Source organism: Solanum lycopersicum, chromosome 9 (assembly GCF_036512215.1).
Source record: "Solanum lycopersicum chromosome 9, SLM_r2.1".
In the NCBI taxonomy this organism is placed as follows: Eukaryota; Viridiplantae; Streptophyta; class Magnoliopsida; order Solanales; family Solanaceae; genus Solanum; species Solanum lycopersicum.
This window is the reverse complement of record NC_090808.1, coordinates 25112305-25124094: the sequence shown is the minus strand read 5'-3', so window position 1 is coordinate 25124094 and position 11790 is coordinate 25112305.

Here is an 11790-nt window from a genome sequence, read left to right as displayed (position 1 = left end):
CCCTTGACGTTTCACTTCCAAATCACCTCAACTCTTAGACACTACCTCAATGCCATATTTCAGACCATTTTAGGACCTTATAACATCATCACAACCATTTTAGGCTCTAGATTCACCTAAGTCATTTGAAGGGTGTTATAATCTCACCTACTTGGAAAAAATTCGTCCTCTAATTACACTTTTCCACTCTCTGAACATTTCCAAGAAAAGATATGCAATTAGAAACTCATGATTTTCCATACAGTATTACACCTTATACAATACAAACATATAATAGAACATCATTTTAACATCACTAAGAGAATCACAACACAACAAGTTTTAGAATAAACTCTACAACTCATCATGCAATGAAACTCACATGCTTCATTCCAAATAGAAAAAAACTCATTTTATATTTAATATAATGATAATATACATCACTTCTAACCAAGTTAAAATAATTTTAGACCAAAGAAAGAATAAGCCAATTTTTCAAAAATCTCACAGTGAGCAGGCAGTCTTTACAGAGAACTAGGCAATTTTTTCGAAAATGCATATTTGAAGAAATTCATGATAGAAACATACTACTATGAAATGTAGAACCAAATAAATACTCTTACAACATAATCACAACTTCATAATATGCACATTTCAAGGAAACAATGAAATTCAATTTCAAGAAGACCCCTAAACACAATGCACATGTAACATACTTCTATGACTTTCTACTCTCAATCAATCAAAACTCACCCTAAGCCTTCACTTAGAAGTAACTCATAACACTGAAGAAACACAAGACTTATTATAATTCCTCATCCTCATGCGACTTTAATCCTTTTGTCCGGAGTGCATAGAAACGCCTCTTATTTGGAGCATCATCATTTGGAACGTTAGGAGGAACTTGTTTACCCTCTCTTTCTCTAACCGCAATGGTAGGACAATCTCTCACCTTATGATCATCCTTCCCAGAACCGTCGCAACCACTAGTGCCAGCTAGACATTTCCCATAAGTGTCACGTGTAGGCTTTTCATTTTGAGAACCACCTCCTCTCTCCAATTTTACCTTATTAATCCTAGGTTCTTCTTGAATTTAATCCCTCTTTTTGAACCTAGTTTGATCTTGGTCACTTGAACCACTCCTATTCAAGTTCCTAGACATCCTCTTAAGTTTGGACTCTTTAATTGATTGTGAATACACCATTAGTCTAGCTAGGGTCATATCATCATGTAGCATGGCCGTACATCATTCCTCCCTAACTAGATCCGCAACACCCGTCACGAACCTACTCATTTCATCCCTAGAGTCTGACATAAGGGATTGGGCATATTTGGACAACATAGAGAACTTCAAAGAGTATTCCTCAACACTCATATTGCCTTGCTTGATCTTGATAAACTCATCTACCTTAACTTCCCTCCTGTCACGGGGAAAGTACTTTCCAAGAAAAGATTCCTTAAACTATCCCCACTCAATAGGACCCGACTCAACGGCCTATTTCCTTTCCATTGAATGTACCACACTTGAGCAACGTCTTTTAATTGATACGAAGCCAACTCCTATTTCTCCCTATAAGTAACTCCCATAGCATGCACTATTTTATACACCTCATCAATGAACTCTGGGGATCCTCTCCCACCTTAGAGCCAAGAAAATAGGACGATTCATCCTCACAAAATTTCTCAATCCATATGTCATAGAACTCTTCACAATATTCATCCTAAGATCCATACTCAAATCCACTTGACTAGTCACGACTTGGGCTAAGTCAAGCAAAGCCTCTCTAATATCTCTATTACTTAACTCCGGGGGAACCACCAGAATATCATTACCTCCTTCCACAATAAGGACTTGATCACCTTGGGGAGGCACTTGAGCACCTTGAGGAATTTTCTCAACTTGCTCAACTTGAGGAGGAATCTCCTCAGTCACGTCATTCTCCTCAACTCTCCTAGCCGGTGTCCTACTCGTATTCATCATCCTATAAAACACAAGGAAAAATCATAAGAAAAGAGTACTCATAACTTTTACTCTATGGCACGACATAGGAGTAGAAAAGCAGAGATACTCCTTCATCTTATAGCCTCTCGCCCATATATGTGACGCGACTCACACCGCTGGTCAATACCTTACTAGACATGGATTTGTGAGACTTTTTGATTCCTTACACTACTTTCATAATCCTATGCTCTTAACCAAGCTTGCCAAGACTAGAATCCACATGCTAGAATACATGGCATTCTCGAAATGCACCCGGTGCACTTGACCTCTCGGAGGTCTTGTAAAGCCCTTTCTATATCGTTCATCACATATACAAGTATGAAATGTAATGTGGAATTAAAATGTATTCACACAAATATATTAAAACCTCCTTTCATATAAAATCATAGAAATAATAAGACTCAACAAATGTCATCCTTAGACTCAAGAATACTTGGGACACGTCCCATGCAATAACAATATAAGAAATATGTAGTCTACTAAAATACTTTGAAATAATGACATTAAAAACATCTATATATGCCCTCAAATCAATTGAGGACATACTTCACCTTTGCTTGAATAACTCTAGAATCAAAGATCTCCTTCACGATCCTTCTCACCTTTAACCTAAACCTTTAGAGATAAACAAAAGTATGGAGTTAGTACAAACACTTGCACTAAGTATGGCTTTATGTATAAAATCATGAAAATGGATATTTTATTAGAAGTACGCATCTTTTAAATTAAATAACATATCATAATCATAAGAATAACATTTAACACCTTAGAAATAAATAATATAACATTTAAGCAATTTTATTTATTTTTAAGGTCACTTTACAGTAAAGTGCCTTATCTTCTACATAGACACTTCCTAGCATCCTCACTAAAAGTTATCCTATGACTCACTTAAGTAAAAAAAATAGATACCTCACATACAACCTCTCTGGACACACCTAAATGATTCTTAAGACCACCTATAATGAGATCAACACACCACCTACAAAACAATCAAGCATAGATAATATGACATTCTCCTTCCAAAGGCTATCAAAAGACATACTTAAGTAAATCAAGAAGATAACTTCCATGATGACCTCTTCTAGACTACCTAAATAATCCTTACGACTACCTATTGATTAGATCATGTACACATAATCAACATCTTCAATAACTAGAGTCATTCTTAAGACATATCTAGGTAAGGTACAAAGTGACCTTTCCTATGCCCCCTTCACACCTTAATTAGATTACCCTTAACTACTCTAGATAAGTACTTATTCATTTAAAATGCTTTCTTAACTTAAGTCATTATATTCATTAATTCATTTAAGACTCATTCATCACATAAAGACATTCAAATAATGTTCTTGAAAAAGACCTAGGAAAGCCTATTGTGCAATGTATAGATAGCGTTCCATACCACCTCCTAAACCACATAAAACTTCTCTAATGCTAGTAGGTATCCCAAAGGATTAGAATAGGCAATAACCGACAAAGATCATAATAGATAGACATGGAATCGAGAGTTCTAACCTACTCCAATGAGGGTGTCTACATGCCAACGGTAAAACTAGGACACATCCCATGTAGGCACATGGTTATGGAATATGAACGGATTTTATGAACTCTAGTCTCCTTCTCAAGTAAAGGTACATTGTAATTTAGTCTCCTTCTCAAGTGGAGATACTTTCCATAACATATTCACTCGTTGCTAGCCTTTGTTCTCATGGAGTAATTGACACTAAAGGATCACATGGAGAGGTTCCTTATGTAGATAATAACCCAATCACATTCGCCCTACCAAAGATGTCCACTAGGGATACCTTTCAATGACGACTAGGATAGCTTATTATGACTTTACTAAGGATGATGTGATGTCATTCCATCCAATTAACCCTAAGTCCATCATCCTATACATGAAGGATACTATTACAGCTCCTCGACTTCAACATTCGTTACATAACCTTTTCCACGTACATGACCTTCTTATCATTATCTAATGTCTCTCATATCATTAATTTACACATCACAAGAGAGCACTATTCCTACCTACTCAAGACATCTGATATTCAGATATCATTAATACATGTATCATGTAATGGACACAAGTCAACAAAAACAAGACACAACGTTCTTTACTTATCACATATAACATATCATTCTGTAAAGGACTTAGGAATAACCCTTATCATCTTTATGTCACACTATACATTACTATATCATCATCAATATAACCATCACAACTCATATAGTCAAGTAGGAATAACTATGCATCAACATCTAAGACTACATATATAAGCACATAGTCATAGAAAACATGATCTCCTAACATTCATAGAAAGAACACATACTTTAACATAACTTAATGCGTAGATATATATGCTCATTATTCACATAAATCAACTACCCAAATCATAATAATAATTTGAGTAGTTGCCAACAAGGCCATGATCATCATAGTTCATAAAGTAACGCTGACAAGGCCACATCAATTGCAAGTAAGCCACATAACACCGCTACCATATGTGAACCATACCAATCACAGAATAATTGAACTCTAATTTACATAAAATAAAAAGAAATAGGGCAATGTAACATCACTCCTTCCTCAACACTTCAATTTAATGGTAAATCATCCAATTCAATATCATAAGGCCTTTACCCATGGCTATGAACATCAATTAAATACCAAAATATGATACTCAATGAAACTAGGTTTCAATATAGATTCATCAATCTAAGAAAACCTATTTATCAATTCAATACATTTATTACATCAATCAATAGCAATAGAAAACTACACTAGAATTCATAAGCATTAAGTCCAAATCACTTAACCCATAAAGTTGTCAAAAACTAGAATTCATCATTTACATGGGTTCATAGGTTAATTGAGTTATAATCATAAAATTAATAAAAATTCAATAAATATACAATGCCTTAAAACCTTCAATGTAAGAACCCATGGATAGATCATGAAATTGGACAACTCATCTTTCAAAACTTAAGAAAACTTCTTTGGAAGTTGGGCTCCTTGATGAATAGAGTATCATGGATCAAAAATCATACCTCTATAAAAATAATCCTCCAATTGGATGAATAATCTTCGCTCAGACCTCCAATCCAAGCCCTTTCTTGAGTTTTGGATCCAATATAGTGCTAGAGAATTTCTAAGGGACTTTGGGTTTTAATTTTGAAGAATGAAATATTTTATGTGTTTTAGGCATATTAATATAATTAAAATAATCAAAAGACCCTTAATTAACCTACCTTTCTATTATTTGGAAGTCAGTTGAATTTAACACTTCACCCCTTGAACTTAACAGTAAGTTGCGCGAAAAATAGTACTATCGACGGTTGGCTGTCGATGGACCGTTTGTCCACAAATGGACCGTCCATTCCTCCTTAGTTTGTTTTAGAGACTTTTCTTTGGGTGATTGAGATCCCTAGTCTAATTATTGAAACACTACACCCATTTATGGGGCGTCGAGTGGCCCAAAAGCCATCGTTTGCCTCAGTCGTTTGAGGTCTGGTCTATACAGCCTTGGCTCTTTAGAAGTGTCCTTCCTCAAGAACCCTTGGATGGTCCTTGGGGATGTTTTCCCTAACTTTTCCATCCCAAACATGATATTTTACAAGTTTAGGACCTCCTACATGAATTTAATCCAAAACGAGCACATAAAGCTTAACGAAACATTGCCATGACACACAAAGTAATTTCAAGGCAAACCTTTTGAACTTCATGGATATTCTTATACGTTTGACTTCTAAAATTAACAAAAATTGACACACTACCTATAAACACTATAATTAACTCATTTAAGGATCTTATAAACTAATTAAACACACCATTAGTCACATAACCACATATGAGGCACATACGTGACATAATCATCGAACGTCTTGGTCGTCCCTTGACGTTTCACTTCCAAATCACCTAAACTCTTAGACCCTGCCTCAATACCATATTTTAGAACATTTTACGACCATAGAAAATCATGACAACCATGTTATGCTATAACTTCACACAAGTCATTTGAAGAGTGTTATAATGGTACATCTTTTTTGAACCCGAATGAATGGATTAACGGGATCCATGAGCTTCCTCAAGAATCCAACTCCTCAAACCATCTATATTGGTAACACATAACCTCCCTAGGTGAATTTCCACTTCTTCACTCTTGAGACCTAGGTTTAGACACCCTATCCTTGCTAGTCTTAAGAAATTTAGTAGGAACTTGGTTGGATAATCTCTTCTTGAACTTAGCCTTGTCTTGTATTTCCAACTTTCCCTTAGAAGCACCTCCTTCATGAGACCTTTTCCTCTTAGAATCCCTACTGTTCCTCTTAACCCTTGTCTCCTAAACTGATTGAGCATGCACCATAAAATGAGAAATTTCCATATTTTCATGAATCATCTCTGAATGACACTCTTCCACAAGATCATCAGACATATCCATCACAAAATGTTTCATTTAATCTCTATGATTAGACATCAAGAAGCATATTTAGACAATTTAATGAATTTCAAAGAGTACTTCTGCACACTCATACCTCCTTGACAAAGGTTGATGAATGCTTCTACTTTTTCCTCTGTTTTATCCCTTGGGAAGAACCTATCAAGAAAATCCCTTCTAAACACCTCTCGACTTATGGGACCCTTTCTCAAAGCCCTATTATCTCTTAATTGAGTATACCAAGTTTGAGCCACATCCTTGAGTTTATATGAGGCTAGCTCGGCCTTCTCATTTGAACTCACTCCCATAGCATATTAGATCTTGTAGACCTCATCAAGATAGTCTTGGGGTCTTCATTCACCTTAGACCGAAGAACATTGGAGGGTTCATCCTTGTAAAGTCCCTCAAGCGAGAAGCCATGGTACTAGAATAAAGTTGATCATGGGGTCCAACTTCCCAGTTCTCTTTAGTCTTCATTGCTTGAGCTTGATTACCTATGAATTGGGCTTGAATAGTTAAATCTTGAAACAATCTTATAAATTCAACCTTAATTCGCCACTCGTCACAGCTAGAGGAATCACCGAGCTTGGAGGAGGAACTTGGTTGTCTTGTAGAGGAGATTGATTCTCTTGAGGAGGAACTCCAACATAAGCGAATTTTTCTTCCATTCTCCTTGCAGCTGCCCTTCTTGTAGTCATAGCTTAACCATAAGAAAAGATTAGAAGGAAAAAGGGACACATAGAGTTATCACTATTGACGCATAACTTTCAATATTACCAAAAGGTTAAAATTCCTATGCATCACATAACCTGTCATTCATAAGTGAGGCACACTTCACACCCATGAATAAGACTCTACGTAGACTTGTTTTAGTGAGAAATCAATCGTATGATTACTTTAACCTAATGCTTTATTACCAAGTTTGTCACGACCTGGGAGCACCCCTCCTCTAAATGGACTTGAAATAACCCTTAGCTTTCGTCATAACATATCATAGGTCAAAAGTGAGGAAAATTATAAACTTTTACATATTGAAGTATACATAGACTTCTGACATATCATATATGGAGTTTACATAGACTCCTTGTTTATGAAGCTTACATAGGCTTCTGATTGAGGCAGTAGAACCAATACATAAGATATAGTCTAATAACATTGTCTAACATTAAACAATCTAAAGAGTATTAAAACATTTTGGCATAGCCCATACTTCATAAATGAGCAACATATAGGCTTACAACAACAGTCTCAAAGATAAAAGAATAAATAAGTATCCTTAGACATAACAACAACATAGCTAGAACAGAAAAATGGTAACATCCCTGAACATTGAGGACCTACCAATAACTTGACAATTAGTTCCAAATATTCTTGCAAAGTGACCTCATACTTCAACGGACCGAACCTACATTTTTGGGAAAAGGGAAAGAATATGGGTTAGTACAACCACATATACTAAGAATTGAAACATATGCAAGTAAAACCAATGAAATCATGCTTAAAAGGATATTTTGTTCAAAACCACGCTAAGTCACTTTCAAAAGCTTTTATGCACATACAAGTCAGTGATCATAATATCACAATAAGAGAAGTTCATACTCAATACAATACAAACATTAGCATAATGTCTTATCAACATGAATAAATCCAACATAATGTCATAACATCAATTCATGTACAAGAGTTTATAACCATCAAAATATATAAGAACCTTACTCACAACCCCTTCCCAAGCCTACCAATGCAATGCTTATGTACAGCCCCATCACCCCACATAATCAAGTAAACCTAGGAAAGGATCATAAGCAATGTCTACATTCCATGCATCTTCATATCATGCATGTTCTTCAACAAATATATCAATTTAGACCAATAGCATTTTCATCAATGAAACTAACGTCATATAGGATCATCAACATATAAAATCAACAAATGCATTTCATTCATATCATAAGTTCATAAGAATAACCTCCAAGGACTTCCTTCAAGGTCAACTTGTGTCATATATGAGTATCATACCCCTACCTACACTAAGAAGAACCCCTCAAGTCACCCTAGTTAGAGTTCACCTTGTTACGTTCATTTTAACTTTGGGAACAATCTTCTTAACGAAAAATAGACCATGTGAGCTAAACATGGAATCCATGTCATGAAACCCTAAACCGGAAGAAAGTTCTCTACTTTCCAAGGTAGAACCAAAACATGAACATAGAATTCAAGGGGCAACTTATTTATGGAACTAAGAGATATGTATTGAACCCTCTACATCCCCATTAGCACTGGTTTCCTCATCTAATGATAATCATTCTACACCTACCTTCCCACATTGGAAAAGGACACCTCTCATATATAGTTCGCTTTGTTATAAGCTAAATTTCCTTTTATGAATGTCTCTAAGCTTATATTAATCATCATATCTTAATACAGGACTAGGAGACTAGCCCCTTGTATAATCATGTCATTAGCTCATTCGGTATTGCATGAGAATTTCCTTTCATAACAACCCTTAATTTGTGAGATTAAAACTTTAATAATCGTATTCTTAATAAAATAACACATAATACTTAAATTGAGTATCATTATCATGTATAGCCATAAACATAGATGTAACAGAACCATGATCATAAAGTCTTACCACATAACTTGCATAAGCTTCCTTTAATATCTTAGCATAAATACAAAATATTCCTCCACCTATTCACTTAATAACATCATGAAATAGTAATATATATAATAACTAAGTCAATTGGATCATCACTAATCAACTCAACTTCAATACATAACCTAGGGTTAGGCGAAAAGGGTTCGATCGTGAATTCTTCCATAGAACTAGGTCAAAGACTATAAACAACAACAATTAACCAATATTCAATCAGAATATATCAATAATAATAAGAGGAAATCAACATCAATTCCAATTGAAAGATGATTCATGAAATTGGAAGAAAACACAACTCCACACAACATCGGTAACCAATTTTGAAGCCTATTAGGGAAAGAGATCCAAAGAGTGAATATATTTCATCCCTTAATATTCCTTGAAGTTTTATGGACAAAATATGGATTATTTGATCCCTAGTGAACATCGAAGATTGGTCTTCAATGGGGTCTTGGAATAGAAAGAGAAAGTAGAGAGAAGTTGGAGAGAATTGAGTTTGGAAATAATGGGAGTATCAAGTTAGTTTAATGAGTTATAAGTCTTTTATGGTCATAAACTAACTCATTTTAAACGACCTTAAACCTAACTTAATTAATAAACCAATTAAATAACTAACCTATTAATTAGAAAACAAGGCAGTGAAGTCGACCCTCAACCCATGAAAGCATGTCTACGCCCGTCGTCCAAACAACGACCCTGTACTGCAAGGGCGTTGTTTGTGACAGAGATGGTGTTTTGATACCTTTTTTAAATGTAGATATATCTTTAACATTTAGAACCATTTAAGGGCCGTTTAACCATTGATGGCTAGTCATTTATTCTATCGTTTGGCTATTGTCAAATTAACAGTTTTGGGTCAAATTTTAGGGTCCTCTCAAAGGACCCTTAGGGTGGTCCATGGGGAGTCATACCTGGAAGTTTCTACCCTAAACACACTCTAATACATGTTTAACACCTTTATACAAAATTCACTAAATTCTAACTCTTAAAACCTCTCAAAACATGCTAAGTCACACTAGCTCACATTTCACAATTCTCCAGACATCATGGTCTTTCTTGACGTTTTGACTCTAGCAATTCCTACTTAGTTTCAATATGTTAGTTTAGGCTTAGAAAAAGTGTTTTTATGTTTTAGTTCATAATGTGAGGCTTTATACTAAGTAATGGAATTTTGTAGTGTTACATCAACGAATTTCTTGAGTACCAACTCTTTCAATTCAATTAATATAGGATCAAGTCCTTGTTTAGACTTCACATCTACCACAAAGGACGATTCAAAGCCACTATGAACCGTGAAACTACCCTCAAGAAAATCCACTATTTGGACACCTCGTCGGGCAAATCTATGAACATCTTGTACTAACTTTTCCTTTTCATCTTTGACATGAGCCACACTACCCATGCATAATCTACTAAGGGCATCCAGTACAACATTAGTTTTGTCGCGATGGTAAAGAATAGTCATGTCATAATCCTTCTTAAGTTCTAACAACCTTATTTGTCATAGATTCAACTATTTTCGGTAAACACAGATTGAAGACTTTTGGAATTAGTGAAAACATCCACATGGACCCCAAACAAGTAATGTCTTCACATTTACAAAGAAAACACAACCACCCTGATTCAAGATCATGGGTCGGACAATTTTTCTCATGTAACTTGAGTTTCCTTGAAGAACAGAGAATCAACTTACCTTGTTGCATATGACACATCCGAACCCACTCTAGTGACATCACAATAAACAACAAAACCATTGGTACCCTGCACAATGATCAGCACCTGAACGGTAGTAAGTTTATCCTGCAATTCTCTAAATCTTTTCTAAAACCCTCCAACCACTCAAACTTACCTTTCTTTTGAGTCAAGGTCATCAACAGAGAAGAAATAGACGAAATCCCTTAACAAACCTCCTATAGTAACAATCCAAACCCAAAAAGATTATAATATCAATCGGAATTAGAGGTCTAAGACAAATTTTGACGATATCTATTTTCTTAAGATCTACCTCAATATCCTTGCTTAAAAAAATATGACCAAGAATGTCTCTCGACTTTAACCAAAAATCACATTTACTAAACTTCACATGTAATTAGTGGTCCTTAAGAACTTATAATACAATCCTCAAATAGTCCATGTGTTCACCCTCAGTCCTTGAATAAATCAAAATATCGTTGATAAACACAATCACAAACATATAAAGGTAGAGCCTAAACACCCTATTCATTAGGTTTATAAATGCCACCAGGCATTACTTAGGCCAAATGACATCATAAAAAACTCTTAGTTCCCACACCTAGTTATGAATTCTGTTTGGGTATATCATTCCCTGTCACTCTAAGTTGGTGATAGATCGAATGAATGTCAATTTTTAAAAAGTAAGTAAACCCTTGGAGTCGAATGAATGTCAATTTTTAAAATGTAAGTAAACCCTTGGAGTTGATCAATCAAAACATCGATTCTCGGAAGGGGATAATTATTTTGCATGGTAACTTTGTTCAATTAGGGGTATTTGATGCACATTTTGAGAGACCCATCTTTCTTTCTAACAAACAATAACGGAGCACCCCATGGAGAGATAATCGAATGAATAAATCCCTTATATAGAAAATCCTTCAATATCTCTTTCAACTGTTTCAACTCGACTGGAGAAATTTTACAAGGAGGAATAAACATAGGTTGTGTATACAGCAAAAGATCAATGCAAAAAT